This window comes from Corticium candelabrum, chromosome 8, assembly GCF_963422355.1.
Source record: "Corticium candelabrum chromosome 8, ooCorCand1.1, whole genome shotgun sequence".
NCBI lineage: Eukaryota > Metazoa > Porifera > Homoscleromorpha > Homosclerophorida > Plakinidae > Corticium > Corticium candelabrum.
The window spans coordinates 5,163,782-5,183,139 of NC_085092.1; the positions used below are offsets into that span (position 1 = coordinate 5,163,782).

Below are 19,358 nucleotides of genomic sequence, written 5' to 3' on the forward strand. Positions count from 1 at the left end.
TTCTAACTTATACATGACACTGGTCAGTAAATGTTTGAAAATTTCTATAACATTGCATGCACGTTACCATTTTATGTCTCAACTCTTCTATGTTTGCTTTCACATAGAGCTGCCTTCTCCAAAGCTGCTATCTAATACCAATTAACAGCAATTTGTGTAATAATTCTGGCATATATGGCAACAACAACAATCTTACCATGGAGCGTTCCTACTGCTTTCCTGTTACTTGTTGTTCTTCCTGCACATGGCTCTATATATTAGCAAACATTCATAAATTTGCGATATAGAAATATTGTACACGTCTATAGCCTAGACAATGCAGCATGTACTGACCTGCTCCAAACTGTTTGTAAGCCATCACGTATTGTGAGTCTCCTCTCATTGTGTGAGACCATTTCGATTGCCCTCTTTCTCTTTTTCTTCTCTACCGATATTGTACTAGCAGCTTTACTTACACTGGCTGTTGCTATATAGACAGGTACATGCTATTATTACTACGCTTGGCCACTAGCTAGACATATAGGTAGTGTACACACGTAAGTATAAACACAAACACACACGCACACACGCACACACACACACACGCGCGCGCGCGCGCGCGCGCGCGCACAATCATGTGCAGATCGAGCATCTGCAATGTCACACACGTTAAATTTACAGCGTGATGTGACATGTTAATTGAGATAGATGCAACTACAGTCATCATGTTCATTCCAACGGCATGTCGTCCAAAGTAACGCTTTCGCTGCAAAATCGAGTTGACAACAAACATTAGTTACACCGTCCACACACTTTTAGTTAGATACACTGTACTTGTTTGTCGGCCTAGAGGCATGCATGTCGATCGCAGTCACCATTTCGTAGGCTAGCTAGATGCATTGCGGCGTCGTGAGAGCGAGATTCTAACTCACAACAAACTAGGTAATACAAGAGTCTGCATGCTTTCAAGACAGATCAAATGTCGAATCTATAGGTTTATGGGCCTCTAGAGTCCGCGTATACCAAAACATAATCAGCTCCATCTGGAGTCTGGAAAAAAGTTATTAAGAATCTAATTTGAATCACATAAAAGTGAAAAAATCGTTGAATTTAATAAATGGTCAAACTATAAGGGTACCTGGCCGAGTCCACTGCTTAGACAAAATCAGTCCCCTAATGTGTGAGGTCAGTAGAAGCATCAATTTGTGCATCTGTCTGTTTATGTGTCTGTCTGTCTTTCTATTCGTCTATCTGGCTTGTTTGTCTGTGTATCTGTCTGTGTGTCCGCCCGACCATCTATCCATCTGTCTGTCTGCCTGTCTCCATTGTTGCACTCAAGACAAGATCAAAAACTGTACACAAATGACAGCAAACAAACTGCACGACATGCACACAAACAAGCACACAACATTTACCAACAACTCACTCTATAACAATAACACAACAACCAATAAAACTACCAAATTCGAACGCATCATGAGAGAAAGAGAAGTGTGTCATGTGTGAGTATTAATTACGTCTGTTGAGATTTACGGATGGTGCAAGCTGGTCGGAAGGATGCCTCTTCTGGCCGAGTCTCTCGATATAAAGCGGATGCTCGTGGTTTCGGGCCAGGATTTGCAAATCGGGCGATTTGCAGGCGGTGAAACTTCAATCCAATCGAGTGCAAGGGTTACCCGAGGTGCACGTTCCGCCATGCTTGCTTACAGTGTGGCAAGCGGTCTCACAAGGTCGGCGTGTGTCGAGAGGTCCACCCGTCGGTTGGAGAAAAGGAACGTGCGCAGGTCACGCGTTTCCTGGACGCTGCTACAGCAAGGCAACAGCCGGACGCTCACGCTGATCGTTGTGTTTTTTGGTTGTTCGTTCTTTGTGTTCCAGTATTGAGTTTTTTGTTATAGAACACGGAGTTGCCACGAGTTCTCAGTCTCTGGTCGGGCAGCTCCAAGTAGATTTGGCTGTTGGGTTATTGTGTTGGACTGATGTGCGGTTTTTTAGCATGCGTGGTGGCACGCAGTGCATGACGCCAAGATGCGGGTTGGTAGCCGCGACGTTGTCGAATATATCTAGGTAAACAATATACGTGTAAGTCCGCTGAAGTCACCGTGTCGGTCGCTTGGTCTCTTGTGTTGCATGTGTTTTTGTTGCAGGTGAGTCATCCTTACCAGACAATGCACTATCAGCGTGCAATGTGGCTGGCGCTCGGTATCGCTATATAGGGGACTTGCTTGCTTTGGACCAGTGCCGTCCGGATGTTTGCGCGGGGTTCATGACGATCTCCGTAACTGTTAACGTCAACAAGTGGCAAAAACGGTTGTTGTCCCACCCGGACGCCCAGTTTGCTGCTTGGGTCGTCTGTGGTTTCGATCATGGTTTCGAATCGGGTCTGACTACAGCAGGGACCAGTGTCGTGCAGCAAAGAGAAACATGTGGTCCGCAAAAGAACAGAAAGAAACCGTTTGTTGCAGAGTTCCCGAAGACGGACGCAGCACCTTACGAGAGAGGACGCGTAGACGGCCTTTATCGGTCAAACGTGCCGTATATTGTAAACGCAATCTTAATCAACTTCCACTCGCTATCGCTACCCAGTCAAATCTAACTCAATCAGAATCAATACCGCTTCTTATACTACCCTAGCTCGGTCAAACACAATACCGGTCCAATGGCCAACCACAATCACCGACGTACATGTCACATGTCTCTACGTCACACCGTTGCTCGTAGTTTTGGGGAAAGGGCACGACGTCGCGTGGGCGACCCTTCTCCTGACGCCAAGAGGACTAATCTGAATGTTTTCGGCAACAGGAGAAGGGCCAAGAGGACTAATCTGAATGTTTTCGGCAAAATTCCTAAGCCACACCAACCGGGAAAATAGCAACTAATATTTTGGACTTTTCTTGGCCACGAGGTAGCAGCGTCATGATGGCATAGATCCACAACCGTGCTCTCTTTCATATGCACGCTTAGATGACGGGGTAAAAAGAGTTTTGTCTCGCGGGTTCGAAGCGCTGCTGACAAAACTAGACATTCGGAGTGCGTATCGCATCATTCCAGTGCATCCAGACAATCGTAGTCTTCTCGGTATGAGATGGCAGGTGCGGTTTGCTTAGATGCTGCTCTCACATTCTGTCTAACACTCGGTGCCAAAAATAATTTCGGCAGTCGCCGACGCTCTGTTATAGATAATGTACAAGAATGGTGTAACGTCGGGCATTCACTACCTAGACGACTTACTTTTCTGCGGGGCGCCTGGGTCAGGCGAATGCGCCGGAAACTTGGCAAAAGCGCTAGAGATATGTAGCGAGCTTGGTGTTCCAGTGGCTCGCCACAAGCTTGAGGGACCAACGACCTCGAACTCGATCAATAATTCTAACTACCTATTCGCTCCGCAACGTCATTCATTTATCAATGCACATAGTCCCTCAAGTATGTAGGCGCCTTCACTTGTCTATCACTACGTGTATATCTAGATTGCTGTTGTCCTCTTGTCTTGTTTGATTGACTGTCACCGTACCGTTTCCTCTTTCTTGACTTTCTACATCTGTTTATTCGAATCTTTCGGTTAGTCTTCAGGTAAGAGTTGCTGGCCTTCTTCACATCTTCCTTCCTGCTGCTGTGTATTTTCTAGAGGTTCCTGTTCATAACATAGTTCTTGTTCTTCCATCTTCCCTTGGGGAAGTCCTAGTTGTCTCCTATTTTGAATGAACACTCCTTCTTCTGTTCGCACGCTATATGACGTTGGTCCAACCTGACGTAGAACTGTCGCTTATTCCCTTCTGTTGTCTTCTTGCCTATACGCTGTGTAGCGAAATTACAATGTACTAATTACTGATGCAGAGATACGCATGCGTAGCGAGTGGAGTTGTTTTTAGACGACCTCGTGGTTGTACCGTACATACTGTATTATACCGTTACACTGGTGACAGGAATGTCTTAATGGCCGAGCCTACGAATGAGGATCTTGCCGATCACTCACCGCCAGACCAGACTGCGGAGCTGCCACTCATTCGGCCTGTCGTCATGCAGGAGCTGTACAGTGGCACAGAGTCTCGTTTCCACGACTGGTTTTACTTTATTAACTTTGAATTATGCGCCGAATTGAATGGTTGGAGTTCAGATGTCCGACAAAATTTCCTAGTCGTTCGTCTCCGTGGATTAGCGCGGGAAGTTGACGACAGCCTCGATGATGTCACTCGTGCCGACTACCTGCTGCTAACGAAGGCGTTGGCTACCAGCTTAAATCCGGAGAGCCAGGTAACAAGTACAGAACGGAGTTTCGTGCTCGACGCCAACAGCACAGGCAATCCATAGCTGAGTTAGTGCATTCCATCCGGAACTTGGCACGTCTGGCGTATCCGTCTCAACCGCGACGGACTGGCAGATCAAGATACCCGTCGTAATATTGTTCTCGCACATCCTAAAAGCCTTGACGACGCTGTTCGCGCGGCCCTGGAATTCAAAATCGCCAGCAGAGACGCTGCAATGTCCACCGCAGAAACGAACGCTCTCAGGACAGCCAGTCATTCGCTCAACCTTACCGTCGTCTTGGAGGCCAATATTGCTGCTATGAAAGAAGTCATAGGTGCTCTTCACGACATGACGGCAGCATGCATGGCAAACAGACTCTACTAGTTACTCTAGCCGTAGAGGAAATAACAGATTTAGTGCACAAAGTGGACGCGGCTCTAGACTTAGTGAAGCGATCTGTTGGAAATGTAGCCAACCCGGTCACGTGCAGGCAGTGTGTACGAATACTTGTCGGCAGCAATACGCTTGTTCTAATATGACGCCCGAGCAGCATGCTAAGGAAAGCAGAGACGAATCGCGGACAGCTAAAACACCAACGGTAATTCGAGTATTGGGTGCTATAAACGACATCCCGACGCAACTGCAAGTTGACACGGGGTCTGCAATAACGGTAATGAGCCTAGCGCTCCAAGAACAACTCGGACGCAAACTTGAGCCTGTGCAGTAGAACATCATATCAGCGACTGGCCACGCGGTAGTTGCTCTTGGATCGTTTTCGGTTACCGTCTCTATAGGACTATAGCAACCACGAAATTTCACCACCGTGCACGCCCGGATCCAGGATTTTTGGAAGAGGGGGTTGACCTGGTAGCAGTTATTTATAGCATTACTAATTTTCTCTTTTCTAATAAAATTATATAAAATTATTGAACCACGCCTATTGGAATAGAGGGGGTTGCAACCCCCTGAACCCCCATCTGGATCCAGGCCTGCCGTGCCATAGTATGCAGACACGTCACCCATAATTTTATCATTGGCGTTGACTTTCTCAACAAACATGATTTCGACGTCAAATTTTCAACACACACTCTGGATTGTAATTTGGAACCGGCGCGGGTACCTCTGTTGGTAGCTGCTTCGACGCCACAGCCTTGCCGAGTTGCAGGACGGGAGACCGCGGTCATACCAGCATTTCACGAGATTGTGGTGCCTGCATGCCGCGATAGTATACCACAACTCGGTCATCGACCTAACATGTGCTGCGGGATGGTAGAGCCTCGCCAGGAATTTGTTGACCGTAGCCAGGACGCTTGTTATTGCAGCTGCCAAGAATATTTCCGTTCGACTCGCCAATTATACGGCTGACCCTCAGACCATCTACAGAAACACGCACGTCGGCCACTTTGTTCCCATCCAAGATGAGGAGAGAGACTACCGAACATCAGTCAACTCTTGTGAAATAGAAACTCACCCGAAATTAGACAGTGAGAGGCCTATATGTGACCTGTTTTACATCGAGCATTTAACAAGCGAACAACGCAATCAACTAGAGCCCCTATTATGCGAATACCGGTGTCATAGGGAATTTGACATCCCCTGTTTGTTGCACCCCCGAGCCGTATTTAATAGAGAATTTGGTATCCCCGAGCCATATTCTCTGAGGGTCTGAGGCACCCCTCTTGGCATCTCTTGGGGAATTTGGTATCCTCTATCCATCATGTAGGTAAATGATCAGTCGGCCGACGAACTACCGGTGCACTTCCAAGAAGTAATTGTGCGATGATGCTAGACGATCATGTGCCACTATGCTGCTGAGTTTCCGAACTTTCGGTGATGTCATTGTTTTTAGTACGAAACACCGACTAGCCCATGCCATGCACAAGTTCTCGTACATGATAAATCCAGTGCCGTCTAGCTGTGTCTACGTCTGGATTGTCTCTCATCATTTTCAATTAGTTCTACCATTCTAAGAAGTGTTGCAGAAACCGAGAGAAGCATATTACACGGTCTGAACTGTAGCAAGTCTAGGTGGAAGAAGTGACGTCTGCCGGCTGTGCGTAGGCTGTTGTTGATCTTTGCGTCATCATCTAGGTTAGATGGTGTCTGGTATTAGAATGACATCACCATGAGGTAGTGGACTCTGTTGCACTGGCACATGACCATATATCGTCGCCTCGCTATGACTCATTGGAAGTTCACGGTAGCTCGTCAGTCGACTGATCGTTTAGCTACATGATGCATTACGACCCAACGCATATTTATAGCCATGCATAGCCCTGGACGGCTAATCAATTGTAGCTCTGAACACACGATGTTATGTTCAACAGCAGCGAGGAGGCGTTGACTGTGGTGTGTTTGCTATTAAATTTGCTCTACATTTAGCTCTAGGAGATGATGTAGCAAGCCTGAAATTCGACCAACCACGAATGAGAGAGCATCTGTACAAATGCTTGCATCAGAAGAAAATGACAGGTTTTCCGCAATGCGCCCAAACGACTGCTAGACGCACTCCTAGACTTCGCCGTACCTACATAGAAATTTGCCGCAACTGTTTGATGCCAAAAGAATGCGATGATACCGTGCGGTGTCAAAATTGTGAGGACTGGTTTCACGTTGGTTGTCTTCAACATGATCTACCACAACGAAGTGACAAATGGCGCTGTGACAACTGTTTGTAAGAACGCTGTGACTACAGTAGACGATATAGAGTCAATTGCTTTAACGAAGTCAACTAAAATAGATGTTTTCAGTCGCAAATTTAATTAGACAACAAACACTCAATTTGTAACATGTCAATTTGTTAGAAATTTAGCACAAAAACGCAGACTGTAAAATAGAGTTTAGAATGTCACATTTTTAGATGTGCGAAATTCTCATAATAAGTACGGCGCAGGAATGTCAAATTTTCTAAAAAATACGGCTCGAGAGATGCCAAATTCCCTAGGAAATACTGTTCGGGGGATGCCAAATTCCCTAGGAAATATGGCTCGGGGATGCTAAATTCCCTAGGAAATATGGCTTGAGATGTCAAATTCTCTAGAAAATACCGCTCGGGCATGCCAAATTCCCTAGGAAATGCGACTCGGGGGATGCCAAATTTCCTGGAATTCCAAATTCTCTAGGATATACAGTTCGGGGATGCAAAATGTCCCAAAGGGATACCAAATTCCCTAGTAAATATGGCTCGGGGATACCAAATTCCCGGGGATGCCAAATTCCCTATGACACCGGGATATTTTTTCAACTAACCCAAGCGACATCGGCCGAACTTTACGAGTATATCACGGAATAGAAACAAACGACGCGACTCCCGTTCGCCAGCCACCACGGCGCTTGCCAATTCATAAGCTGGATTTACAATATGGAAACGCTTGAGCGTAGCGTCGCGTGCGTCGTATCACGTTGTCTTGCGTGGGAGTGGCACGCATCGCGTCACACGCGTCGTACCATTCACAATAGGATTCAGCGCGACGTAGACGTCGCAGCCTGAATTATTGAACTGACCACTCGCGCTTCGATTTTCTACTAGCAGAACTCTGCCGGAACCCCCAGCTTGCTCAAAATCAATTTCTAGGCGTTCTCCCATGCACGCAGGTCTTGGTAGGTCTTGCAGTTGATCATCCACAAGCAAGGACGGCTCCCTACACAATGTATAGATCGCTCAACGTCGAGTGCAGCGCCGAAATCAATAATCATTGCTCACGGAAGCCACACGTGCATTTATAGGTGGCTGTGATTGGTCGAAATCAAGGTGCTACTTCCGAAGCAACGATTACAGCTTCCGTTTCGACGCTCAAATAGAACTTGGTTCTATTTGGAAGTGTCGCGAGCGTCGCGTCCGTCGAACGTCGAGTCGCGTAGACCGTTTGCAATTTGAATTTGTACTACGCGATGTGACGCGACGCGACGCTCATGCGTTTGCATATTGTAAATCCAGCTTTAGACAGCAAGAGGTGAGAAAACACCTACAGGAAATGTTAGAATGCGACATTATTCAACCTTCTAACAGCGCGTGGGCTGCACAGGTAGTTCTCGCAAGTAAACGGAATGGATCTACCCAATTTTGCGTCGATTACCGTTGACTGAATACGGTAACACAGAAGGACGCGTACCCACTCCCGCGCATTAACGACAGTCTAGATGCACTCGCGGGCTCACGATACCTTTCTACTTTGGATTTAGCTAGTGGGTACTGGCAGATGGAAGTAGATCCCGCCGACCGACACAAGACGGCATTCACCACGAGACAAATTAAGTTTATTTGAATCTAAAGTCATGCCTTTCGTGCTGTGTAACGGCCCCGCGACCGTTCAGAGATTGATGGAGTCAACGTTGGCTAGCTTACATTGGTCAGTCTGCCTTATATACCTTGATGATACCATTGCGATTAGCCACACTTTCGAAGAACCCTTGAAATGACTGAGAGAAAGTGTTCCAACGGTTTCGGGAGGCTGGACTAAAGCTCAAGCTTTCCGAGTGCCATATACTACAACCCAGTCTTTCGTATTTAGGTCACGTCATCAGTCAAGATGGAATCGAAACAGATCCGACAAAAGTAGAGTGTCTCAAAACTTGGCCAGTCCCGGTTTTTTGGAACAGTTGCGTAGCATTATGGGTTGACGACTTACTATCGAAAGTTTATCAGAAGATTTTCTTAGCTGTGCGCGCTACTATAGCGCTTGACAGAAAAGAATGTCAAATTTTTATGAGACAAGATCTGTGGCAATGCCTTTAGAACGTTCAAGCGGAAGCTCACGTCTGCCCTTATCCTGGCTTACCCTAAATTTGACCGACTCTTTATTCTGGACACAGACGCTAGTGAATCCACCATTGGCTATGGCGCGCCATGTGTGTCAAAAGTCGTTTCGTCGGCTCATTGATGTCGATTTGTCGGCTAGTTCATGTCGTTTCGTCGGCTGGTTGATGTCGTTTCGTCTTTCGTCGGCTGGTTGATGTCGTTTCGTCGGCTGGTTGATGTCGTTTCGTCGGCTGGTTGATGTCGTTTCGTCGGCTCATTGATGTCAGCGGGTGGCCTCAGGGTGCGTGACCATTTCGTCCATCCCATTTTCAACAATTGAATAAATATTGAATTAGAAATTGAAAATAGCCTAGAAGTTGCTTGTAATCTCAATATTCAATTCTATTAAAAATTAAAATTGACTGATTGACAAACTATAATTATCTGCGGATTATAATAAATATTGAAAACATACTTAATATCTAACCAATTTCTATTTCAATGCAATGCAATATTGAAATTGCAAGCACGTTAGTTTAATTTTCAATGTTAAATTCAATAATCAATTTAAATTTACTGTAATTTTAAATTTTATTTTTATTTTAAATTTAAATTTTAAAAATTAAATTTTGAATTTTGAATTTGCATGGCCAATTGGTCCATTCCATTTTTAATTTTTGAGACAAATTAAAAATTGAATGTCAAATTAAAAATTGACTGGCGTTGTTTGCTCTTACCTGCGAATTTTCAACACTTGCTGTGGACTCGGGCCCGCCACACGCGGGGAAGTCCCTAGAGGCTGTATAAAGTCTTTCTTATAACAGGCCCCCTAGTGGATACAACAAGCTACGACGTGTTAATTAAAATGCGTACATCTCTAGACAACAATGTTTACAACAACGTGTAGAGGTGCCTGTACAGGCCTGTAAGAACCTTATCATAACACAAAGTGTTTACCTGTGAATTGTTGATCTGTTGTATCCACTAAGGTTAGTGCCTCTAGGGACTTCCCCGCGTGTGGCGGGCCCGCGTCCACAGTGGACACAGCAAGTGTTGAAAATTCGCAGGTAAAAGCAAACAACGCCAGTCAATTTTTAATTTGACATTCAATTTTTAATTTGTCTCAAAAATTAAAAATGGAATGGACCAATTGGCCATGCAAATTCAAAATTCAAAATTTAATTTTTAAAATTTAAATTTAAAATAAAAATAAAATTTTAAATTAAATTAAATTTAAATTGATTATTGAATTTAACATTGAAAATTAAACTAACGTGCTTGCAATTTCAATATTGCATTGAATTGAAATAGAAAATTGTTTAGAAATTAAGTATGTTTTCAATATTTATTATAATCCGCAGATAATTATAGTTTGTCAATCAGTCAATTTTAATTTTTAATAGAATTGAATATTGAGATTACAAGCAACTTCTAGGCTATTTTCAATTTCTAATTCAATATTTATTCAATTGTTGAAAATGGAATGGACGAAATGGTCACGCACCCTGAGGCCACCCGCTGACATCAATGAGCCGACGAAACGACATCAACCAGCCGACGAAACGACATCAACCAGCCGACGAATCGACATCAACGAGCCGACGAATCGACATCAATGAGCCGACGAAACGACATCAACGAGCCGACGAATCGACGTCAATGAGCCGACGAAACGACATCAATGAGCCGACGAATCGACATCAATGAGCCGACGAAACGACTTTTGACACACATGGCGCGCCCTAGACGTCGACATCAATGAGCCGACGAATCGACATCAATGAGCCGACGTCGACATCAATGAGCCGACGAAACGACTTTTGACACACATGGCGCGCCATAATTGGCAGCGTCTTGTCGCAAGATGGTGCGGATGGCGAACACGTTATTGCGTTCGGAAGTCGCACATTAATTGACTAAATCCGAGAAACGGTATTCCGTGACGCGTATGCTCGCCTTAGTATATTTCTTAAAGCATTTACGCCACTATCTGTATGGACGCCGGTTTGTAGTACGTATACGGATCGCCAGGCTTTCCAATGGCTTCGCTAATTGAAGGACAGGTTGCGAGATGGCTAGAGCTCCTGGAAGAGTATGATATAGAAGTCCACCACAGATCGACCTTAATAACAGCACAACAACGCAAACGAGCTCTCTCGCATTCCGTCAGCGCCAGCCTTTGCCATGATGACTATCACTACTGCTGGCCGGTGCCGTTGTAGACAAGATTGCAACACAACAGATTTCCGGAAAGGTTGGATGGACCGAGACTATAGAAAACAACTACAGGAGAGCCTAGCGACAGCTGCTGGAACTAAACTGGTAATAGAATGAGTTGCCTTGGGAAAGCGTCCGGAGTTAATAGACATAGTTAGGCTAACCCCAAACATTCGCATCATCTGGGAGCAATGGGAGCGGCTAACTGTACGAGATAAAATTTCGTATCGACAATGGGAGCTCCACGATGGTGACGTACGTCTACAAGTATAGTGGTGCAGCAAAGCATAAAGAATGAAATCCCTAATTTTTGTCACGACGCTGTTACGGCGGGCCTCTTAAAGCAGAGGATAACTTTACAACGAGTGCGTCAGCGGTTCTACTAGTCAGGCTTACGTCGTGACGTAGAAGAATGGTGCTGTTGCTGGATCCAGTGCGTTCAAAGAAATCACCAGTTACCACACCAAGGGACCCGCTCTGTACGAGCCGTTGCGGATACTCTATTGATGGGTGGCACTCGATATTATGGGACCGCTACCAACAACAGCCCGAGAAAACCGGTATATTTTGGTTATTGTCATTTGACGATTACTTTTCCAAGTGGATAGAAGCATTTGCAATCCCTAACCAAAAAGCAATCACAGTGTTTCATAAATTCAAATGCAGATTTGGCGCGCCGACTTCTATACACATTGACCAAGGTAAGAATTTGAGTCTGCGTTGTTCAAGGAACTGTGTGCTCTTTTAGGGATAAAGAAGACCCGGACTACCGCATACCACCCTCAGTGAGACGGGTTCATCGAGAGATTCAACCGCACCCTGCAAGCCACGTTGAGTACCTAAGTCAACAACGACCAGGCGGATTGGGACCTTCACTTACAACATGTAATGCCCGCATACAGATCGAGTGTCCAAGAAACTACAGGATACACACCTCAGTTTTCGCTCACCGGCAGGGAGATTACACTTCAAGTCGACCTCACGTTTGGATGTTCTCCTGACAATCTGCGCTCCTGCTCTGAGTATCTACGCCTCACAGCTACGGACGAAACTGCAGGCAGCATACGAGACAGTAAGACAGACGACGCAACGAAGACAGAAGATTCACTATGACAAACGGGTGCATATGTCCCCGTACAGAGTTGGAGACTGTTGTGTTCGTTATTAAGGAGATCCGTCAGAAGCGCGCGGGTACAGCCGTAGGTGCACGAGCGAGACCCGATTTACGAGCGAGACCCGATTCACGAGCGAGACCCGATTTACGAGCGAGACCCGATTCACGAGCGAGACCCGATTCACGAGCGAGACCCGATTCACACGGTTGATTCGGAACACACACACACACACACACACACACACACACACACACACACACACACACACACACACACACACACACACACACACACACACACACAGACACAATATGTTAGCTATACCCAACAGGTAGCTATATCCAACTGGTACCGGCTAATCGCACTGAATGAATGACTATACAGAGATGACTGCTAATTATTTACTTAAATGCGACGAACGTGAAGTTCTAGAAAAGGGGAGGGTCCACTGGCAACTATTTATAGACACAACTACGTACTATCTAATTACTTCTGTGGTTACGTGCCACAACAGAGACAAAGTGTGGTTACACGTGCCCCATGTCAAGTGGGGACAAACGTCCAAGCTACATAAACAGTGGCATGGACCATACGCGGTAGTCAAGCTTTTGTCTGATGTGACATATAGGATCCAGTCGGTAAGCGGAAGAAAACGGTAGGTCGTTTATTTTGACCGTCTAGAGTTATGTTCAACGCAAGCCACGAAAGACACAAACAACACACCAACAAAGCTGTCGCCCAGAAGTCGGAGTGTGACACCACGGATGACCGACAGACGTCAAAAACGGCCTTGATTGCCCAGAATTATGGTTAAACGGAAGTATATTGACATCCAAGTCAGAAATTGGGTGTGATCATGGACAGAGGCTGTGGGGATCAAGCTGCTGTTGAAAGAAGGGTCAGACGCTTTTATGGAGCGGTCAATTTAGTTGTGTCACGGTTGGGAGGAGTTTGCATGAACGATAGAGTATGGATGAATATCGTGGAGAAGGCATTATTTCCTGTCCTGAATTATGGAATTTTAGCAGGTCGTCAGTAACTAAGGCAGTAAACAAGGCATATCGAAAGAGGGTCAGAAGAGGATTAGGAATGTCACAGAGAGACTCGCTTTGTCAAAGGCTCACCGAATTCAAAGAAGCGGATGTCAAGATGAAACACTTACAGTTGCGTTTTATGAAGAGAGCCACGGAGTCACAGAACAGATTAGTTGGTTCGATGTCCTGGCATGTGTACAGACATAGCATGTTAGGTCGTGGTATTAATGAGGAGATGAACATTTTTAGTACTCGTTACAAAGATATATTGATACATAATTGTGCTGCTGCTTGTCTAGTTATAATGTCTGTTACTAAATTGTCTGTGTGGTTTCTTGTTTGTTGTTACTCCAGAGAGTTCTGTGTCCTATCTGGATGCGAATTGAAATATATTATTATTATTATTATTATTATTATTGTCGTGCTCAACCAAATCAGTCTGGTTTGTAAAGTCTATTACAAGTACCGGAAGCAAACCCTGCTTCAGAAGTACTTAGACCATCACGGCTGTCTAGAAAGAAGACATGACTTTACGAAGGATCCGAGTAGATCCCAGAAGCACTGTTTTCTGTAAGTGCTGCAGATTGTGATGACTTGGAATAATGTCCAGTCACCGTGCAATACCTGCGTGCACTGTGCCCAAAGCTCCCAAGACCACCGGAACCACCAGTGTTCGACAATGCCACATGCGGCTTATCTCCACTCGCAAGTCGCTGTACTTCGCCAACTTCTCAGCATGTTTCTTGCCAATGTTGCCATCAGCAGGACAGCTGATATCAATAAGAAGACAAGTGTTTGTCTTCCTATTTCTGAGACAGATGTCTGGACGATTGGCTTTGATCTTCCTGGCAGTGGGGATGGTGGTATCCCACATCATAGTAATGTCATCCGTCTCCACAAGCCTATCAGGATGATGCCGGTACCATCTGCTCTCCACTGGAACCCCAACATGGCGACAAACATCCCAGTGAATGATGGATGCCACCTGATTGTGTCGATCAGTGTAGTCCGTCGGTGTCAAAGCACTACAGCCTGCCACAATGTGGTCGACTGTTTCCAGACCTACACTGCACATGCGGCAAGTAGGACTGACATCACGATGTAGAATCTTGCGCTCATAGTACCGAGTCCGAAGAGCTTGGTCTTGAGCAGCAACAACCAGTCCCTCAGTTGCAGCAGGAAGATTCGCTGCCTTTAGCCATCCGTAGGTCTCTTTCATGTCCACAGGCGGTTGCTCAGTGAGACGACGATACTGCCCGTGCATAGGCTTCCCGCTCCAGGACCGCACACGAAGAGAACTGCAACACGTACGGTAATGTCTTGCATCTGTTTCAGGTGCTTGCTCGAAGCCACCTTCAACCGAGATGGATGCATTCCTGTGTAAGCTCTGCGACCTGTTGTTCGAAGCAAGACTCCTTCGCAGCTGTGCAGTAAACCGACAAGCCATGCGCTTGATCGAGTGTGAAGATTTTCAAGAGTCACACTCCCGTATCATCTGCATGAAAGGATCAGAACTGTCAGCAAGATAACAGTTCAGCCTCACAATACAAGATTGATATGTCGACTCAATCTGTTGTAACCCCCTACCCCCATCACTGCAAGGAGCGTACAGTCGGTCAACGTCTGCAGCAGGATGGTGGACACCGTGCATAGAGAGGAGCTTTCTGGTCCGTCGATCGAGCTGCTGCAGGTCCGTGCACCCCCAATGAATGACGCCAAAACCGTAAGTGAGAACCGGTAGTGCAAACCTATTGATGGCTAGAATCTTGTTCCGACCATACAACTCAGTCCAGAGAACCACCTTCACTCTGCGCAAGTACTCACGACGGAGTCTCTGCCGCATCATGCTGTGCTGAATACCGTTACTGTCATCTACACCCAAGTACTTGTAGACTTGACCCGGTTCCAGACAGTTGATGGTGTCCGTTTTTCCTACCGTCACTCCAGAGTTGTGTCCAGATAGCCTGCCGTTGACAAAGTGTGCAACAGCACATTTGTCCAGACCAAACTTCATCTGGATGTCATCAGAGAAGGTACGAACTGTGTGCAACAACCCGTCCAACTGATCAGAGTTTCTGCCATACAGCTTCAGATCATCCATGTAAAGTAGATGACTGATAAGCTGACATTTGGCAGTCTCACCATGCCCAGTGGTCATCCGGTAGCCGTAACCAGTTCTGTTCAGCTCCTTGCTCAGAGGATTGAGAGCCATACAGAAGAGAAGTGGAGAAAGTGAGTCACCTTGGGAAATACCCCTCCTGATCTGCATAAGCCTTGTCTTGATAGTACTATTCCCGCAAGAAAGCACCATCGATGTCCTCCAACTCTTCATCACACGTGACAGGAACCCGCACAAGACTGGACTGATCTTATGCAGCTGAAGGCATTGGAGCAACCAACTGTGTGGCACGCTGTCATAGGCTTTCTGGTAGTCCACCCAAGACATGCTCAAGCTTTTGTGCCTGGTCCTACAGTCTTCGGTAAGCAGCCTGTTGATCAACAGCTGATCCTTTGCACCAAAATATCCCTGTCGACAACCCTTCTGCTCCGGAGCCATGAGGATTCTCTGATCCAAATGCCCTGCAATCCTCTGCCTGATGACTGAGGTGAGGGTCTTATAGAAGACAGACAGACACGTGATAGGCCGGTAATTTTTGGCCTGGTCAGTCTTGTCATTCTTAGGAATCAGAGTAGTTATTCCTTGAGACAACCAGTCGGGTACAGAGTCTGGATTCTGAACCAGCAGGTTGTAGTTACGAGTCAGATCAGTGTGAAGACACGTGATACGCTTGACCCAGAAACCATAAACCTTGTCTGGACCAGGAGACTTCCAGTTCCCCATCCTTTTGAGACACGATGTGACCTCATTGTATGAGATAGGTAACCACTGCTGCTCATCTTTCCGGTGCGTCTCGCCATCGGTTTGACGTCTCAGCCAGAAGGCAGACTCATTGTGATGTACCTCAGTTTCTAGGATACCACCCCAATACTGTTCGATCTCAGACTCGGATGGCGGGGAAGTGACCTGGATAGTCTGCTTATCCAGCTCTCTGTAAAACCGTCCAGCATCTCGTTGAAACAAACCATTCTGGCGAAGTCTCTTACGATTCTTCTCCAGCCTCCTGGTCCGCTCGACCTTGGACTTAAGTTCCATTTTCAATCGATTGATGGAGACCTCACAACTCTCCGAACAGGAAATGCCCAACCGATGCCGAAGACGTCGGAGTTCATGTAACATACGAATGCCCGATGAACCCTTTCTAACCTCCAGCAACAGTGAGATCGCACGTCGAAGTGTGAGAATCTTCATATCCAGCCTTCGTCTCCATGTCGGTGTTTGAGAATTGGTTGACTTCGTCGTCTTTAAGCTCCGCCTTTTGGACACTAGCGAAGCAGCAGAGTATACCAGATTTCACTCATATCTGGTTCATCCTTCAACGAACTGATGATCGTGTTAAGATCACCAATAAGCTTCAGGGTTCCAATGTTCACAAAGATCCTTGGAAGGCATTGTCTCTCACAGATAGGAATTTGCCTGACTTTCTGCAACTCCTCAACAAACTCTCGACGAAGTACAGGGTCCACAGCAGCATCACAATCAAGCGAAAGACCATCCTCCGTTTGGCAGCAGTCTGGACTGAGTTGAGATGAAGGAGTTTCCATCCTTTCTAGCCGAGAAGCTATACTAGAGCTCACAGAGTCACAAGGGGATGGTGATTCCCTGACAGCACTGCACTGAACTGAATCCAAAGTGTCCTCTACGGATAGGATATCACCACCAAAGTGTCCTCTACGGAGCAGTCCTTAGAGAGAACAGTGACTGACTGAACAAGGGAGCCATCTTCCAAGTGATTAGCAAACTCATGATCCTCTTGCATCATTGACACGACAGGTTTCCCACCACGTGCACCTGACTGAAGCCATGCAAGGTGACACATTGTCAAGCAAAGGCGTGACAACTGAGCTATATAGATATGATAGAGCAGAAACTACATCCACACCAGGACAAACATCAGTCGTAACAGATAACAAACCTGAGACGGGCTTTCCATCCTGTGCGGCCTCGCGTTTAATCTCCTCCAACTCTGATTCAGTCAGACTTCCAGAAGTTAAGAGATATCGCCCAGAACTATTCCTGTCGTTATGCCCCTCCATAATGGGCAAGTGGGGTCTTTACCCCCATCTGGGCGCCCACCAACCCGGCAGGTGAGCCCAGCGGGGTACATGACTAACCAATTCGATATAGATTGCAGGCATTACGGTGACCGCGTACTCGATACAGCACGCCTAGTGGATATCAACGACCACCAGGAAAGCACTGGACGTCATCGTCAACGGACCGTTCGCCAGACCACAGAAACTCCCCAACGACTGAAACGAGTCATAGTCTCATGGATAAAGCTAGAGAAACATGAGAAAGAAAGACAGACAAGTTTCACAATTTACTGTCGTCACTGGGGTTTGAACCCCCAAACCATGGAGTGGTAGCCATTGTCGCTAACCACTAAGCCACGGCGGTGACATATTATTATTATTATTATTATTATTATTATTATTATCGACAAGGAACGTATAGTAACGATGTAACTCTACGCTGACGACCCTGGTGATTGGTGGCCGTCTAGCGAGGAAAGAAATAGGAGATCAACATCAACACCGCCGACCAAAACAGACCACCAGATAGCCCCTCCTCTGACACACTTGGAAATCAGGGAAGGAGACTATGGAGACACCGGTTACTAGCAGACCGACGTCGAGTGACACCAACATTCCTGCCGCAACACCTCACGGATTGCTGACAACGAACACTGACTGCAGACCTTCAACTGAGTCAACAAGGGAAAGGCAGAGGTTCCTCGAAAACGCCGTCTACCATTCTGGGCAAAAGACTGACCTAAATTGTCTAAGTAAACTCGAGACGAGTTACTACTTGGAGGGAGGCAGTGTAGCGAAATGACAATGTACTAATCAGTATTGTAGAGATACGCATGCGTAGCGAGTAGAGTCGGGTGCTCAGACGACTTCGTGGTTGTACCGTACATACTGTATTATACCGTTACATTTGTTTATATATTTGTTTGTGTGTTTGTCTGTTTGTTTGTCTATCAGTCTGTCAGTCAGTCTGCCTGCATGTTCATGTGTCAGTTTCAATTTTTTGTGAAACATTTTCAACAACTTTTGAGTTGCTAATTGATGCCCATCAACCAGAGACTTTGTGTTTGTTGCACAAGATCCCAAAGATCAATTATTACTCGGGTAATCTGCACATTGTACGTAACTTCAAACTTTCAATTCGACTGCGTAATATCCAACAGCCCGGCATATGCCACTCTCAAGCTGCTTGACAAGAAAAAGCTAACGTTGAACGACATCGACGTGTTCGAATATCACGAAGCATTTGCACTGAGCACTCACGCCGATCTCTCACACGTGTCACACACTCACACTTTCACAACATATTTGTTTAGGGCCAGCTCTTAGCTAACATAAAGGCCATGGACTCCGAATGGTTTGTCAGACTCACATCTCTAGAAAAAAGGTAGCGTCAACTAATTTATTTAGATATATGGAATTACTATATTTAATATTTATTTACAATTAATTAATATATTTTGTAATTATTTTATATTATTAATTGGTTGTCTTTTATTGGGGCTTAGCTCGGGTTGTTGCCTGTTGAAAAGATGAATCTCTGCGGCGGGTCTCTGTCTATTGGACATCCGTTCGGAGCCACCGGCGTTCGTTTGGTGAGAACAGCAGCTCATCGACTACGAAAAGAAGACGGCAAGTTAGCACTCGTCGCTGCTTGTGCTGCTGGAGGACACGTAAGCATCTAAGAGATTTCACAGAGAGTCACGACTTTATTTTGTATGATGACTTTGTTGCAGGGACACGCCATGTTGGTTGAACGTTATTGATGATGAACTTTAGAGACTAACTTTTTGTGCACTTTATGTTTGATATTGTTTTTAAGTATGTTTCGTTTGTGCTATATTACGGATGTTTGTCTCACTGGTGGCCTCCGTTGAT

General features: G+C 45.9%; 1 pseudogene; it reads left to right on the forward strand.

Annotated features, from left to right (window-relative positions):
• The first annotated feature begins 13,150 nt into the window (after positions 1–13,150).
• On the forward strand, positions 13,151–19,246 carry LOC134182913 (trifunctional enzyme subunit beta, mitochondrial-like; annotated as a pseudogene).
• Positions 19,247–19,358: the final 112 nt, after the last annotated feature.